General features: G+C 35.2%; 1 long non-coding RNA gene across 1 annotated transcript; it reads right to left on the bottom strand.

Moving 5' to 3' along the window:
• Nucleotides 1-13,865: 13,865 nt before the first annotated feature.
• On the bottom strand, nt 13,866-16,102 carry LOC129892567 (uncharacterized). Its single transcript, XR_008767345.1, has 3 exons — nt 16,011-16,102; nt 15,033-15,084; nt 13,866-14,222 (listed from the first exon to the last, which is right to left on the bottom strand). It is a non-coding gene; the product is annotated as an uncharacterized LOC129892567 (long non-coding RNA).
• Between the last annotated feature and the right edge of the window lie 1,710 nt (nt 16,103-17,812).

Raw genomic sequence — 17,812 nt, forward strand, 5'->3', positions numbered from 1 at the left:
TTTAGATCCAAAACAAATGATACAATTATAATATGAAGATTTTAATAACAATTTAGGATAAGGGAAAGGGAACACTGATACAAGGGCAAAGGCCTTTTCAAGCAAGGAATCAAAGGAAATTGGAAGTCAACTCAATATTGTTAACTATCACTGGATAGGCAAAGGTTAATCAAATGTACGAAAAACATCTTTCGATCACGATTCGTCTATCAATGCAAGCACTTTCGAGCCTAGACATATGTACTAACAAAATTAACTCGATGCTTAGCAAAACTTCCTCTTTCGAGAGAGATTACGATTGATAAATTCAAATCAACGGCTATTTGTTAATTTAGCCACTTCACATAACCATTTCAAGCTAAGATGAAGATCTAACATAGAAATATGTTCACGACCATAAATCATAAATGAATCCACGCCAAATTAACAAAACCCATATCGAATTAACAAACCATGAGCTAAAACAAAAACCCAAATCCAATTTTGATAATTACACCTACAATTCATGCAATACAAAGCAAGAAAATAAAAAAAGGATAAAAATAGTTACAATTAAAAGTTCAATCTCCAATCCGATGGGGAATTGTAGGAAACTTGCTATCAAAATCTAAGCCCAAGCTTTGTCGTGTTCTTCAAGGTGTTCTATCTGTATGTGATACCCCCAAAATTGGTTTCTGATGAGTGTATAATGTGAATTTAGGATCAAATTGTGAAGTTCCAAAACTGTTCCTGTGCTTGATGCTTTTCTTCATCGCGATCCGATGGTTAACTGGGATCGCGAAGTCTAGCTACTTGTATGAAAGCGGAAACAGAAGAGGAAGGTTATTCAAGCAAGAAAGGGTCGATGTAATTGAGCTATGATAGGGCTCCATCGAGAAAGAAGAGTTTTCAGTTGCATTGCTGACTAAGCTATCGCAATCACGACCAGTCTTCACGCGATCACGAAAAGTTGACAATTTGTTGACTGCGATCGCGATGCATATTCTTCGCGATCGCAAAGACCATTTTGATGCTTGATCTTTTCTTTTTCCAGTTTTTGCCTCTTTTTCACTTAGTTTCTTCGATTATTCTCCAAATCAACTAATAATTCCTTATCCTTCAAAATATGAAGAAAACCACATCAAAAGCACCTATTTTCACATAAACAAGACAAAATTATGAGTTTAAAGAGTTGTTTGAAAATCATCCACTCATCATCAGGTACATGATGTCCTGCCATAGACTTCATAAGCGTTATATTCTAAAGCAGTAAGTGTGAGTATTTGCTAATATTGAGTAGTCTTTATGTGACTCATTCTCTTGACATATATTTTCTTGAAGGAGCTAAATATTATTGTTATTGGTCAATTTTATTTCATTTCTAATTCTTGTGTAGATAAGAGATTCAAGTTTGTGTGAATAGTCAGCTTAACTTTAGGGGCGTTAATGCAGTATGTTGAGTTTTAAAGGTGTGAATGAGAAATGAAAGGTTGTGACATTTACGAAAGGTTGTGCCGTTTCAAAGGGTTGTGACTGTTCTGAAAAGTTGTGACTTTTTGAATGGTTGTGACCTTTTAAAGTGTTGTGATCATTCCGAAAGGTTGTGACTTTTTCAAAAAAAAATTGTGACTTTTTTAAAGAGTTGCGACTTTTGTGAAGGGTTGTGACTTTTCCAATAAGCCACAATAAGAACTTTTTCACATACTCTTTGTTGTCTATAAATAGAGGATTTTCCTCTCATTTTTAAACATTGAATTTCTCCCTCTTCTGCATATATTTTCTTACAAACAAAGTTGAGTCTTTGTGTGATTTTGTTGCTGGCTTTTAAGTTCGCTGAAATTATTGAAGTTTAAGGTACTGCTACTTCTTTAATAGTTTATCCGTTTTATCTTTGGAGGAAATAATCCATAACCTCGGGTACAGTGAGGGGATTAAATTCCTTAAGGACACACAGTGAATTATGTGGACTCGAATATTATTTTTTTTATTTTCATATTTATAGTTTCTGGTTTACTAAATTTTTTGAACATATCTATCCGTATAAAACTAGATTTCAAGTATCTAGTGAACGGTCTAAACGACCTTGAGAAGAACCAAAATAACATAGTATTTGTTAAGAAATTTAGTGATGTTTTTTACTTTTAAATTAGATGAATGAATTCTTGACTTCTTTCAATTTTTTTCTTATCACTAGTCATTTTTTATTCTTTCTTCTTATCAGGGGTATTTCGACTCATTTTCTTGTTAAGTAAAACAGTAAATAGATTGTTCAATTAGTAGAACCCTAGTCAATTTGATCAAATAATATTTGGTCCAATAATTTAGTTAATATGATTTTTAATTAATCAATTGTTATCTAAATAACGTAGCTATTAGTAATTTCATTTTTCTAAATTGATATGAACTTGTTCTTTCAACAGATGAACTATTTGAAGTCGAGAGAATACGACATTGTAGAGAAAGTTGAAGCAAATAGGTTTATTAATTTTTTAAATGGTAGCATATTTGTAGGAAAATAATTACCATATAATTATTTATATATTTGGTAGGATATTTGTAGAGAAATAATTACCATATAATTCTTTATATATTTGGTAGCATATTAAGGAGATATTTAGTTTTCTTGTTTCAATATTGTATCACATATATATTCTCTCTTGGGGATTGAATAAAGGAGGGTCAAGATTGTACAGTTCTTTTCATGGTATCTTTTCATGGTATCTGAGCCAAAAAATCTTCTTCATCATAAATTTCCTTGGCTGGTGACGAAGTACCTCCTCCACCACCATCAAATATCACTGGCGTTGGTCAGCACTTTACTTCCGATCAATGGAATGCTATTACGAAATTTTTTGGTAATGCTATAATTCCATAAAATCGCTTGAATGGTAAGTTTGACGTTTCTTCTTGGATTATTGACACCGGTGCTACTCATCATGTTACCGGTGAGAAATCTTGATTGTTTGATGTTCATACTGTTGATTGTCCTGTTGGTTTGCCTAATAGTAAAAAGGTGCTTGCTTCTTTAGAAGGTTCCGTTCGACTGTCAGATAAAATCACCTTACATCATGTCCTTTATGTGCCTTATTTACGTTGCAACTTACTCTCTGTCCCCCAACTTACTGATAATTTATGCACTATTGTCTCTTTTAATTCTTATATGTGTGTTATTCAGGACCCACTGAAGGAGCTGATTGAAACGGGAGTTAGGAGGGACGGACTATACTATTTTAACAAATCGGACGTGGTGCAACATGTGTCTACTGTCATGGCAGCGTCAGCATTGGAATTGTGGCATCGACGATTGGGGCATCCTTTCGAGAGAGTAGTTAAGTTGCTTCTTCATGTTAGTAGTGATAAGAGTAGTTTAGCAAAGGATTGTGAAATGTGTTTCCGTGCTAAGCATCCTAGAGACAAATTTTCTTTAAGTGATAATAAAGCGTCTAGAATATTTGAGAAAATACATTGTGATTTATGGGGTCCATATCAACATGTTTCATCGTGTGGAGCTCATTATTTTCTAATAATTGTTGATGACTTTTCCCGAGCTATTTGGATCTACTTGTTGGTTGATAAAACAGAAGTGTTTTAGATGTTTATGGCTTTTGTTGCTATGGTTGATCGACAATTTAATCAAACAATTAAAGTTGTACAATGTGATAATAGTACCGAATTTAATTGTTTGATCGATTATTTTTCCGCCACTGGTATTCTGTTTCAAACCTCTTGTTTGGGTACTCCACAACAGAATGGGAGAGTAAAGAGAAAGCATAAACATGTGTTGAATGTTACGAGGGCTCTAAGATTTCATGTCAATTTATCTATTTTTTCTGGGTGAATGTATTCTTGATGCATCTCATCTCAAAATCGTACCCCCACACCCATTTTACAAAATAAAACACCTTTCAAAATTTTATTCAATAAACCTCTTTCTTTCGATGTTATTCGTACCTTTAGGTGTTTGTGTTTTGCTCATAATCAAAAAACTCAGGGTGAAAAATTTGCTAGTCGAAGCAGAAAGTGTTTGTTTGTGGGATATCCGTTTGGTAAGAAGGGTGGTGGTTGTTTGATTTTGATACGAAGGAATTTTTTGTCTCTTGTGATGTGAAGTTTGTGGAGGATGTGTTTCTTTTTGCTTGTCCGGATGATGTTCATATTTCATCTAATTTTTATGATGTGGGTGCTGAAATTGATGGTGATTTTATGGTGTACGAGGATGACTTAGGGGGCGAAGTTGATAGTTCGGAGACTGTCGGGCAGCAGCCCAACCAACGCATGCTGGCATCCAGGATCAGCTGCAGCCACCGGCCACTGCCCAGCCCACTGGGACCCAGCGCCCGCTGGCAGTGGGGGGAAAGGGGGCAGCAACACCATACTCCAGCCACGGAAGTGGAAGGTGGCTTGGGGCATGGTTTTCGGAAGAAATTTCCCTCTGTTTTGCTTCGTGATCATGTGACATACTCAGTTTTTGCTAATAGTCCGTCTTCTACTACTATGGTTAACAATCAATCCTCAGGTACTCCCTATCCTTTGGCACACTATATTAATTGTGATAATTTCTCTGTAAATTATCGTAAGTTTTTTGCAGCTATTATTTCGGGTAAGGATCCTAAGACCTTCAAAGAAGTCATGAAACACGAAGGTTGGAGACATTTAATGAAAGAAAAGATACGTGCATTGGAAGACAATGGTACATGGACTTTGGAACATCTTCCTCCGGGTAAGAAAGCACTTGATAATCAATGGGTGTACAAGACCAAGTTTTTGTCAAATGGAGATGTTGAACGGCTCAAATCGCGCTTGGTTGTGTTGGGAAATCATCAACAAGCAGGGATTGACTACAATAAAACTTTTGCTCCGGTCGCCAAGATGACTACTGTTCGATCCTTCCTAGCCATTGCAGCATCCAAAAATTAGGAACTTCACCAAATATATGTTCATAACGTCGTTTTACATGGTGACCTTGATGAGGAGATGTATATGAAGCTCCCTACGGGTTTGAAAGTCCAGATCCTACATTAGTGTGTCATTTGCGCAAATCGCTGTATGGGTTGAAACAAGCCCCTAGATGTTAGTTTGCAAAATTGGTGACTACTTTGAAAGGGTACGATTTTCTACAATCTTATTCTGATTATTTTCTTTTTACATTTACTAGAGGGAATATTCAGATTAATATCTTGGTTTATGTTGATGATCTTATTGTTTCTGGGAATGATTCCGCTGCACTTGCAACTTTCAAAGCCTATTTGAGTGATTGTTCAAAATAAAAGACTTTGGGTTTCTCAAATATTTTTTGGGTATTGAAGTAGCTCGTAGTTCATCAGAGTTGTTTTTATGTCAACGCAAGTATACTCTTGATATTGTCTCTAAAGCAAGGTTGTTAGGTGCAAAGCCAAGTGGGTTCCCTATTGAGCAAAATCATAAACTTGGTCTTGCAAATGGAGATTTGTTGTCGGATCTGAAGGTCTACCGTAGATTAGTCGGGCGTTTGATTTATTTGGGGGTCACTCGACCGGACTTGGCATACTTTGTTCATATTTTATCTCAATTCATGCAAGAACCCCGAATTGAACATTAGAAAGCGGCCTTACGAGTGGTCCATTATTTGAAAGGCACCCCAAGACAGGGTATTTTGTTATGTACTGACAGTGAATTGACTTTGCAGGGATGGTGTGATTCTGATTGGGCGGCTTTTCCGCTTACTCATCGTTCATTGACAGGTTGGTTAGTATTTCTAGGTCAATCTCCCATCTCTTGGAAGATAAAGAAGCAGCACACAGTTTCTAGATCTTTTGCAGAAGATGAATATAGGTCCATCGCTGCAGTCACTTGTGAGTTGAAGTGGCTGAAAGGTCTGTTGTTGAGTTTAGGTATACAACATCCCAAGGCGATCAAATTATTTTGTGATAGTCAATCCATTTTGCACATTGCAAAAAATCTGGTTTTCCATGAACGAACAAAGCACATTGAGGTAGATTGTCACTTTGTTCATGATGCAATTAATGAAGGTTTTATCTCTCCGTCGCACGTTTCAATATCTTCACAATTGGCAGACATTTTTACCAAAGCTCTCGGCAAAACTCAGTTTGACTTCTTGCTTTCCAAGTTGGGCATTTTTTATTTCTATGCTCCAACTTGAGGGGGGTATTGCAGTTTAATATTTGGTAGCATATTTGTAGGGAAATAATTACCATATAATTCTTTATATATTTGGTAGCGTATTAAAGAGATATTTAGTTTCCTTATTTTCAATATTGTATCACATATATATTCTCTCTTTACCAGACCCCACGTTGTGGGATTTCACTGGGTTGTTGTTGTTGTATGTTCTCTCTTGGCAAATGAATAAAGGAGAGTCAAGATTGTACAGTTCTTTTCAAACTTAGATGCCAAACTTTTAAAGTCTCTCATTATTTGCAAGTTTTTGTTGCACAACTAGCCCTAGATTGAATTTATATCTTGGATGCACATACTTATGGAGTGTGATTGGCTTCTAGGGTGCCTTAGGGAACAAAGGTTGTATGGTTGTGTAAGCTTTTTTAATCCAAAATTTTCCACCTCTGGTCATTGTATCCATGGATTGTTGAACAGTGCCTCGACTGAAGCTCTAACTCAGTAAACTCTACCTACTCTCAATGATCGTTTTTACTACCCCTGTTGAACTCTTGAGAATGTTTATCTCCTCTACATTCATATTCTTGACATAGAAATAATGTATCCATTTGACCCACAAGGTGTCTTTTTTCATAGATATACCCCATAGATGTTTTAATATTGCAGCTTTGTTCCATAGCTGGAGGTTTATCACATTTAGTCCCCAGCTGAACTAGGCTAACATACCTTTTTCCAAGCTACTAATACCTTCCTAGCTAGTTCACCAATGTCAGTCCATAAGAATGATCTACAAACAGCTTCCACAAGTAATATTATCTTCTTTGGTAATACAAATATTTGAGCCCAATAGCTTTGCACGCTAAACACTACAGATTTTATAAGTTGCACACCACTGCCCGTGAAGGGAACCATCCAAAGAAGGCAGCCACAAAATGTCTAAGGAAACACACCATGAGCCCCTTCAAGGGCTATGGTGCACAACAGGCCCCATGTGAGCAGTAATACAACCACCAGGAGCGAAGGCAAGAAGCAACATGGCCAAGGCAACCACCAAGGGCCTCACCACGAGCCATGGTGCTCACCACTGGCCGTGGTGGATGCCGTGGTAGGATGGCCAACCATAAATGGCCAAGTATAGGACCACGAGTCGTGGTTCTCACCACTGCACATGGTGGGTTCCGTCCAGTGACCATTAGAAGCCCAACAAATCAAGGTTTCCTAGTTTGTTTAGGACTAGGTTTGAACTTCTTTAAATACACCACCTTGTTATAGTTTTAGGGTATGTTTTTTCTATGTTATTGATGCTACATTGCACGAATTAGAACATTATTTTTGAGAGATTTTCTCCATCATATACATGCCTGGACAGATTTGGAAGAAGGGACAATACTTAGTTTCTTTTGGTCTTTGTTTGGTGTTTTGAATTAAGGTTTAAATCCTCAATTATAAGTTTGATTTGTTGATATTTAAAATGCTTTATAAACATGATTTCTTCATATTTTATAGAGCTATTCATCATAATTATACAAGGCTAATCCCACAACTAGGGTTCGTGTTTGCATTCACATGACCCTAATTGAGATTTCATTGTACATTATGCATTGACGGAGTTTTAAAGAATGAGTTGTGAATGTTTTGCATTAAATATTTTACGCATTTATTTTGAGTTTAAAGAATAACAAGTGTTATCTTGATGGAGAAAAAGATTGAGTATGAGTTGACAAATCTCCTGAGTAGCATCTTGAGAGTGGGCATTCTAAGAATAAATGAGTTGAGAAATATTTTATTAAAACGTCTATTTTGAAATTGAATTGAGAAGTCAAATTATATTTTTATCTTAAATGCATTCTTTAAGTTGAGTTGAGTTGAGTTTTGAGCTAAGTCCAAAAGAGACTAAATGAGTATTTTACTCATTTGGTGTATATAAGCATAATAAAGTATTTTGGGAGTAGTATTGAGCACCGATATGGGGTGAGCCCATAAACTACGTAGTCAACGTAGGCTAGAGGTCATGCCTCTCAAGTCTAAAAATAATGGACTGTGATTGATTTTGGATCCGTTGAGTTAAGCGTCCTTTACCCTGGCAAAGTTTTAGACGGCTGCAGCAACGGTAACTCTTAAGTGTTGTACCATCACTAGCTCATAAGTGATGGTTCGGTTAGAGAACCTCCCACAGAGTAAATTATCGTACTTCCTATATGGAGATATATCTCTTATTGCATATTATTTAAAGCATTATATTATTCTTCTTCATGCTTTATTGAATTGAGCTATTTTCAGAATTGAGTCATATAAGTTGAGTTGAGTAAGTTTCCTTTCAGCCATTTTACATACTCGTATATTCCATGTACTGACGCCATTTGGCCTACATCATTTTTTTATGCAAATACAGGTGATAGGGGTCCTCAACAGGCGCATCGTTGAGGACCAGATCAGACTTAGCTTTTGGTGAGATCTCCTTGCATTTGGAGGGCTTCATATTTATTTCCTTCATTTGTCATTATGTTGATAGTCATTTGAGGTATCCTTGGACTTGTCTTGGCACCTCTCTAATATTGAGTTAGAGGCTTCATGGACAGAGTCAGAGTTGAGTTAGATGGGTTTGTTTCAGAGTTTGTTTCTTTTTTAAAACTTAATTTCATTATTGAGTATATGACATTGAGTTACTTCATGCCTGAGTATTTTTCAGCATATTAGTTCATTATTCGTGATGTTTTGAGTGCCCACTTGAGCTATCTGTCTTTTGAGTTATATTAAACCTTCCGCTGAGAGTTTGAATGTGTGATTGAACCAAATGGTTCGCTTGGGGACTAGCAATGGTCTTCTAGTACCGGCCACATCTAGGGTACCCTCCCGGGGCATGACACAATCGTCTATATTTCTTTCGAGAAGTATAATTGAGCGTTAGCAGCATATCAACTCCTCAGTACTAGCTCCCATATAATTTGTAAAAAAAGCCAAAAATTTGACCTCCATCTCTTGAGGTTTTGTCAATTTTGTACCATTCTCAGTATATATAGAGGAAATGCTGTTATGATTTGTCCTGATCTTCAATTGGGCATGGAAATACTTGGAGTTTGAATCACCACTATCTATCCAGCAAACTCTAGATTTTTGTCTAAGCACCTTCTCCTCAACCAAGCTCCACTTCTGGATCTCCAATAGTATAACCTTCTCCTGATCAAATAAAGCTTGATTGAATAAATCATGTGACATATCAGCTTGTATAACCTCCAGCCTCTGTCTAGCTTGATTCAACTTTTGAGTCTAAAAAGCCATAAGCTTATTAAAGTTCTTCGGTTCTACCTTAAGTTATTTCAATTTAGCCCATATGATAGTCGTAACATCACCCCTCATTGGCCTTATCCATACTTGCTTGACTATATCTTTGAAGTCCTAATGGTCCATAACTGACCTGTAGAATCTAAAAGGTTTGAGATGCAAACTGATTCTTTGCTGACAGATGATCAGAATAGGGCATTGATCAGACACTTCTAGATTCAAATAGTCAGCTTCAATATGTCCATACTGTTGCAGCCAACTAAAGTTCCCAAATACCCAATCTATCTTACTGCAAACTCTAGTAGTGCCTTGTTGTTTATTGCTCCATGTGAAATAACATCCTTGTGATTTAAGAGGAGTAAGTTGCAACTGATTTAGCATTTCTTTTAACCCCTACACATTAGTATCTGTTGCAGATTGACCAATCCTCTCATTGACAAATAATACATTGTTAAAATCACTATTACGAATCCATGTGCCTTGTACAGAAGCTCCCACAGTCTGCAGAGTTTGCCACAAGATCTCTCTTTGATATAGCTCATTCTTTGCATAAACAATTGTGACCATAGCTGAGGAGCTATTAACTGGATTCACCTGACAGTGTAAAAACTGTTCAGGAATTTGTAATATTTGAACATTAATATGTTTCCTCCATCATAGCCAGATTCTCCCATTTTCACCATGGGGATAATTGCAGCAATGACACCAATCTCTAGTAAATTTTTGCAGGATTGGTTTAGCTTTCCTCTCTTTACTCTAGTCTTTAAACATCCAGAAAGCTCTATTTTATTCTTTTTAGAAAGAGCACAAACTCTTTCTTTTAAAGGGCTTGTTTAGCCCTCTAACATTCCAGGTGCAAATAATCATGGAGGATGAAAAGAAGAGGACTCACCCAGTTTTTGCCACCTAGAACTACCAGCATCAGGTTGAGCTAGTGGCTCAAACCTATTGGATCCACTCATCATTGTATTCTGACTAGCTTGTCCTGGTTGTTCAACCGACATAGTTCCACCCTCGTGTTCTGTATCTTTTCTTTCCATGGGATGTAAGACCTCTATATTATCAAGTTATTTCTCTTCTTCTGGTCTAGCCTGCCATTGCTGATTAGTCCTCTTCCTTCTTTTGCCCCTATTCTTCCTCTTGTCGGGTTTCTAAAACTCATCTTGTTTCTGGTTCTGTTGCTCCTTCAACCAGCACTCAACATTAGAATGTCCAAACTTTATACAATATGCACAAAACTTATGCCTCCAATCGTACTCAATAGCTTGTTGAATAATTCAATATGGAGTATCAATTGTAATCTCATCCAGCAAGGGTCGAGAGATGTCCACTTCCACCAACACACGAGCATAAGAGATCTTGTTCATATCAGCTGTGAATCTATCAATGTACAATGGTGTACCAATTGCACTAGCTACTTTACTCAGAGCCTCCACAAACCAATACCCCATTGGTAATCCATGAAGATGTACCCAGAGAGAGATCATCGTAATACATTTAGTCTCAAACACAAAATCCATCTCCCAATTCTTCAAAACAAAAGGCTTGTAGTGGTACGTATAAGGTCCTTCTTGCAGGACAGGCTCCCTATCCTCAATGGACTCGAATCAGAACACATAATAGCCATCATAGTGATAGAGAATCTGGGGTTTTTGCACAAAGTTCCACATAGTATTCACATAATTCTCCATTGTTTTTTCATAGGATGTATGTCCAAGCACATATCCAATCAGAGTAGTGGATCAGTAGTCCTCAGTAGAACGAATATCCTCGGTAGTAATTTTAACAACTACCTTACCATCGCGATAAACTAGCGGAGCATATTGAAGTGTTAGCCCCCTCTAGAGCTTCGATTTTTCTTAACTGTTCTGGAGAAGGAGGTCGCACTTCTAACGAATGTTGGTTGTTCATAAATGGTATTTGTGTATCATCTTCGTAGTATTACTCACATTAGAGAATTGGAGTTGTTGTGGGAGCGTCGTTGTCACAGTCTCCGGTATCTTCCCATGTAAATCATTTAGCCTGTTACTGTTACATTCATCTTCAAGTTCCTCTTCTTGTTGAATGGATTGAAATTTCTCTAGAAGAAAGATTCTAAAGGTCAAGGGAGAGAGAGTGTGTCTAATATCTGTAGATGAAGTCATCATCGTTCTCGTTGGAGCTGCAGATTTCCTCCCTCTTCCCATGGTCAGTGCACGTTAGCCTGCCACGACTAAACTATGCCCTGTATACATTTTATAATTGTTACAAGTGCCAACTCTTCTTTTAAAGCATTAATTTTTGAATACTAACCATCTTCATAGGGCTCAATATCTTGAACAAAAATTTGTTCCTTCTCTATGTTTGTTGGAAAAAGAAAAGGGTGAACAACCTGATTTGCATCTTCATTTTAAAAAATAAGTTAGAAATAATTTAAAACAACTAATTCAGTTGTATGTAATTGTGGGAACAACTTCTATTGTTATTGGATAACTGAAGTAGCCGTGGGAACAACAAGTTCAGTTGTCTAATAATTACAGTAATATTTAACTATTGTATAAAACAATTGAAATTATGTAGATATATAACTTTTTTGAAATTGTCTAACAATAATTTCAGTTGTATGTGTACAACTTCTATTGTTGTTGGACAACTGAAATAGTTGCAGGAACAACAAGTTCAGTTGTCCAATAATTACAAATGTTGTTTAACTATTGCATAACACAATAAATAATATTATGTAGATACAATTTTACTTGTTCTTTTGTCTGATAAATAAGATCAATATTTTTCTTGTAAGTAAGTGTTACAACCATCCATTTAATCATTCTTGGAATTGATCTTTCAGGTGAAGAATCCTTGGCAAATTGTTGAAGTGTCGGAATAGCTTCAAACGCCCAAGCCTAAAATATAATATTAAAAATAGCTTCGTATATATAATAAAGTCAAATAATAGTCTAACTAAAACTCATAAAACGAAAACACCAATTTAATTACTTACGGCAAACACACATGGAAAGCGATGAAAATTATATTATGATTTGGTTGAATCTAGCTCTTTTAAAATATAGCTAATGGTACGATCAAAGCTTACTAGACCCCATGGATATGAATCGAATACACTTTTTTTCGACGATATCTTTAGCCAATGAGTTTCTATTTTCTTATCTGCACTTTTTGAACACAACACACAATGCAAAAATCAAACCATACTAATAGCAAGCTTTTACTTTTTGGTCAAGTCTGGATCACACATCTTTTCTATGAGTACAACAACATTTGTAGATTGACCCACTATATCAACTAAATTCACCTTCTTTTTCAATTTTCGCTAGCTACTGATTTAGAGGAGGAAGAGACTGACATCGAAGTCCAGTTATATTAGTGAATTCATTAATGCCGAAACAAGTAGGCAAACCATTATAATAAATCCAAACCTCTTTTTTCTTTTCAAGAAATATACGACGAAAGCAAAGGTCATGTACTAACTTCATTGGAAGTTGTACTGCTACAACTTGACCCAACTTCAAGAAGTGACCAAACCAAGACTTTTTGAAACCATTTTCAATATGTTGTTCGATTAAAATCTTTCTAAACTCAACAAACTGAGCTCCAAACCGACTCTCTCATTGATTCTTGAATCATAAGATCCAGACACATTCAAGTGGGTCTTAAATTTATACTTATCATTGAAAATAATTTTGACATAATTTGGAGAGGATTCAATACCTTCTTTTTCTTTTTCATCTGATTGCTCACTTTTACTTTTTTCACTATTTTCCTCTCCCCTTGATTCATCTCCATCACTTTCACCATCTTTTTTCTCCACTTGAATTTTCATTTCTATTTTTATCACTTTTTTCTTCACCTGATAAGTAACTGTTATTCTTACTATTTTGTTTTCATTTCGCTAGATTGCTCGTCGCTACTTTGATCACTTCTTTCTTCTCTAGATGATTTTCCACCAATATTTTGAAGTGTTGTGGTACCTCATTTTCTAGCTGCAGTTAAGCTTTCAAGATTTTCTCTAGCATCTGAATTGGATAAAGATGTTCTAGTTCTCTTCTTCTTATATTGAATCATTATATCTACAAATTATTACATAGTAAAAAATTAACTGAATAGAATCAATAGAAAAGAAGTAATCGTAGTACATTATAGGCAAATAATTAAATTATTGATCCTACAACTAATCAGTTGACCATCTAACAACTGCAGTATAGAATTGAATAACCGTACAGACATCTTTTGTACATACCGCTTTGAGATTACATCTTTAGAACCATATTCTTAAGAGGGAGAGGACCTTTAGTTGTTAGGACAACTTTTGTAATTGTCACGATCCAACCCCGTGGGCGAGTGTTCAAATTAGACACTCGTATACATACCTATTATCTATAGTCAATCAACAATTAAACATGATATAGGATTTATACGGGCAGCACATCGCCTCAAACTGTCGCTTATATATATACCAAAATAACCTATCTCTTAGGGAGTCTTAATTGTCAAAAATAATATAACATAAAACGTAAGCCGACAAGGCTGCCACTATACATCACATTCCAAAATATACATGTATATAGGCAAGCCGACAAGGCTGCCACTATGAATAGTAATGTTCCAAAATATAAGTCATACTAGTACAGCTGGATAACATCTATATACCACCCACATATATGTCTACAGACCTCTAAGAATACCAACAGTAGCGTATGACGGGATAGGGCCCCTCCGTACCCATGGATAAATAAATATATACATCAAAATATCTATACCGAAATTCTAGGCTCCAGGACAATGAAGCACTTCCAAAATAGCTGAGTGGAAATCCTAAGCTGGCGAATCCCCGAAATGAATATCTGTACCTGCGGGCATGAAACGAAGCCCCCCCCCCCCCGAAGAAAGAATGTTAGTACGATATATGTACTGAGTATATAAAGCATAACATATCATAAATGAGATCACATCTGAAGTAGAGATTCAAGAGACAAGTATGCTACTCAAGAAATCACTGTACCTGTGCCTTATGAAATAAAATCATGCATGATCATATCATATATCATATCCGGCCCATTATGGACTCGGTGAATCTGTCATATACATGTATATCATATTCAGCCCATCATGGGACTCGGCGCCATCATCATATCACCATGTCATCATATCATATCATCATATATATATATATATATATATATATATATACTGTACCCGGCCCTCTAGTGAGGGACTCGGTGAATAATGCAGTGAAACTGTGCACAAATACATACCCGGCCTGGGACTCGGTGAAAAGATACATTAAAATATGCACGAGCAGAGTAGTGAGTAATCATATGCATTTAAATCATCATTTAAGACTTAATGGAATAATCAAAACGAACCATTGTTTGAAAATTAAGACGGTAGCCATTTCAAGTAACCTTCGGTTGCCATTATAAATTATGCCAAATATGAATTATACCAAAGTATGACTTGTACTAAAATATGACTTATACCAACTAGGGTGGCTGGAATCATACATATGAGTCAAGGCATAACGATATAAATTTTGAAAACTAAGAACATTCGCCATCCTAGTATCTCTAAGAATAAGAGTTTCATTGGAATTCTATACATTTGTCGTCCGTTTGTTACATAAGATCATGCCAAAAGAAAGAAAGGTTAGCTTTACATACCTTTAGGGTTATTTGCACACAATATGTATATGCTGCCCAATATTGTCTCAACCTATATTAAAAGCACTACGGTTAAGCTATGGTAAGGCATAAAACGTACTCTATCGTTAGTAGGTTGTTTCTGAAAATTTGGACAACACCTCCCCTAAACTTCATCACCATATTTCGAGTATATATAAGCAAAACTGGGTTTTATAGCCTAAATGAAAGTTTTAGATCTATGAAATATATTTCCATAACATCTTTAATCTCTCAAAACAGAGCTTTACACAATATGTTATGCTAAAATTACTAATAGTAGTCTCATCCAAAAACGGGTTGGCCAAATTAACTCCAAAACAGCCCAAACAATGCATAAATTTTGCACCATTTACTTAACAACAACAACCACCTTATTCACAAGTTATATACCAATAAATCCCTGCATAACTACTTTAAAAGTGACCTTAAATCAGCCCACAACCAACACATGTCGACAATAATATTAGCGGACAGATTTCTGTCTCCAATTAGCTCTTGTAGTTAATTCAATTTAACCCATACAAATATGTTATTCTTCTTCAACCAAATTTTACACATCCTTTGTAGTTTACACCTTAAACATACCTTAACCATATCATGCACAAAAATAACATCTAACAGCCCCAACATAACTTCACAACACAATAGAGTATTTGAACTCAAAAGTCCTTACACCAAAAACATGTAAAACCTCTTCTCAATTCCGTCTTTAAAAACACCAAAAATGAGAAGTAAACCTTCCTTTAACATATTTAATTCCCTTATTAGACTTATACAACAATATCCTAAATCATTCTTCTCAAAACAAACCAAAGATCAAAGAAATTCTCAAAAGTTAGAAACCAAAATTTTTGGACAGCCTTCCAAAAATTTCAGATTGATGTTTCCAACATCTATAGCATGATTCCAATGAATTCCATAGAAGAATCAAGTTAAAATAATAAATAATCAACTTACCTTAACCTTGGAGAGATTTATGAAGTTCAAAGAGTGTTGGGACGTTATTGGATAGGTTTTGAGATAAGGGAGAAGAGGGAGAAAATTCTAGAAATTTGTCAAGTGCAAATACTGAAATTTCCTGATCCTTGTCCCTTTTAATTGGGCTCTTTTGGATCAGTTTTTGGGATAAATTTTGGACCAACAATAGTTTATTATGTGGACAACATATTAGGATTTTGTTCCAAAAATATTATTGGAGTTTGGTAGCCCAAAATCCCCATCCATTCCACCAACAATGGGCTGCCAGAAAAATTTCAGAATTGGATTTTCCCACAATTCACTTATATTGGCCCAACAATAAGTCATTACTAAGCTTAATAGTACCATATAACCAACCCATTAAATTTACACCATGTCCAAATCTTAATACCTCTTACTTCAATTTACTATTAAATCTACACCATGTTCAAATCTTAATACCTATTACTTCAACTTACTACTCCTCTTAGAATTTAAAAAAAAATCGCATGCCCACCTTTTAAAATTTCAAACCATTGTCACACTCTCAATCCATTCCCAACCAATACATTCACCTACAACTCATGATTTCTCATACATGTATGAATATTTCACACTGAGTACAATATACTAAAATGTTAGCAAATGGAAAAAAAAATGGGGTATTACAGTAATCATTCGACAACTACAGACAGTTGGTGGATAATTTCTATATCTAACAGACATATCCAGTTATTTCTACAAACAACTCTAGTAGTCGTCTAGACAACTTAAAAATTTGTTGGCTGAAACGACTAAATTGAATTCACTAAACCCAACTGAAGAATGGACACAAAATAATTTGTATATTCATCAAAAATGCTTTTTGAGTTAATTTCAAGTTCAAACAGAATAAATGTAATGCAAAAAAAAATATAACAGGTAGATGATGATGATTTTCTTCTTTATTAAACCCTAGTTTTAATCCTTTGAAATAGAAAGGAGAAGAAAATTTACCTTTATTAGAAGCTAATAATTGAAAAGGAAAACACAACAAAGAATATCTGATGATTTTGAAGATCGAGAAGAATTATTTTGAAAAAGATCTGTTTCTTAGAAAATATTGAAGAAGATAAACTTCCGTTGGAAAAATGAGGTAAAAAGGCCTCATAAGTCTCCAATTAAAAAAAAAGGAACAAGTGAAGCCTCTTTTTTTATACTCTCAATTTATTTAATTCTTAATTGATATAAGGGTCTAAATTAGTAATTTTAAGAACTTAAAATCTTTTTTGAATTGTTAAGTATACTAGCATAGCAAAGGGGTTCTTAAGGAACAGAAGTTCATCTTCTTCAATATTTTTTAAGGAAAGGATCTTTTTCAAAAAAATTTCTTCTTGGTCATCAAAATCATCAAATCTTCTATGTTGTATTCCTTTTCAATCATTAGCTTCTAATAGAAGGTAAAAAAAATTCTCTTTTCTATACCAAAGGATTAAAACTAGGGTTTAACAAAGAAGAAAATCATCATCATCTACATTATATTTTTTTTATTTTTTTGAATTACATTTATTCTGTTTGAACTTGAAATTAGCTCAAAAAAGCAATTTTGATGAGCATACAAATTATTTTGTATCCATTCTTCAATTGAGTTTAGTAAATTCAATTTAGTTGTTCCAGATAACAACTTTCTTAGTTGTCTGGGCAACTACTGGAGTTGTTTGTAGAAATAACTAGATATGTCTATTAGACGCAGAAATTGTCCAACAATTGTCTGTAGTTCTCGAAATATTACAGAAGTTGTCCCAACAACTTTTATAGTTGTT

The sequence above is a fragment of the Solanum dulcamara genome, chromosome 6 (assembly GCF_947179165.1).
Source record: "Solanum dulcamara chromosome 6, daSolDulc1.2, whole genome shotgun sequence".
Taxonomy (NCBI): domain Eukaryota; kingdom Viridiplantae; phylum Streptophyta; class Magnoliopsida; order Solanales; family Solanaceae; genus Solanum; species Solanum dulcamara.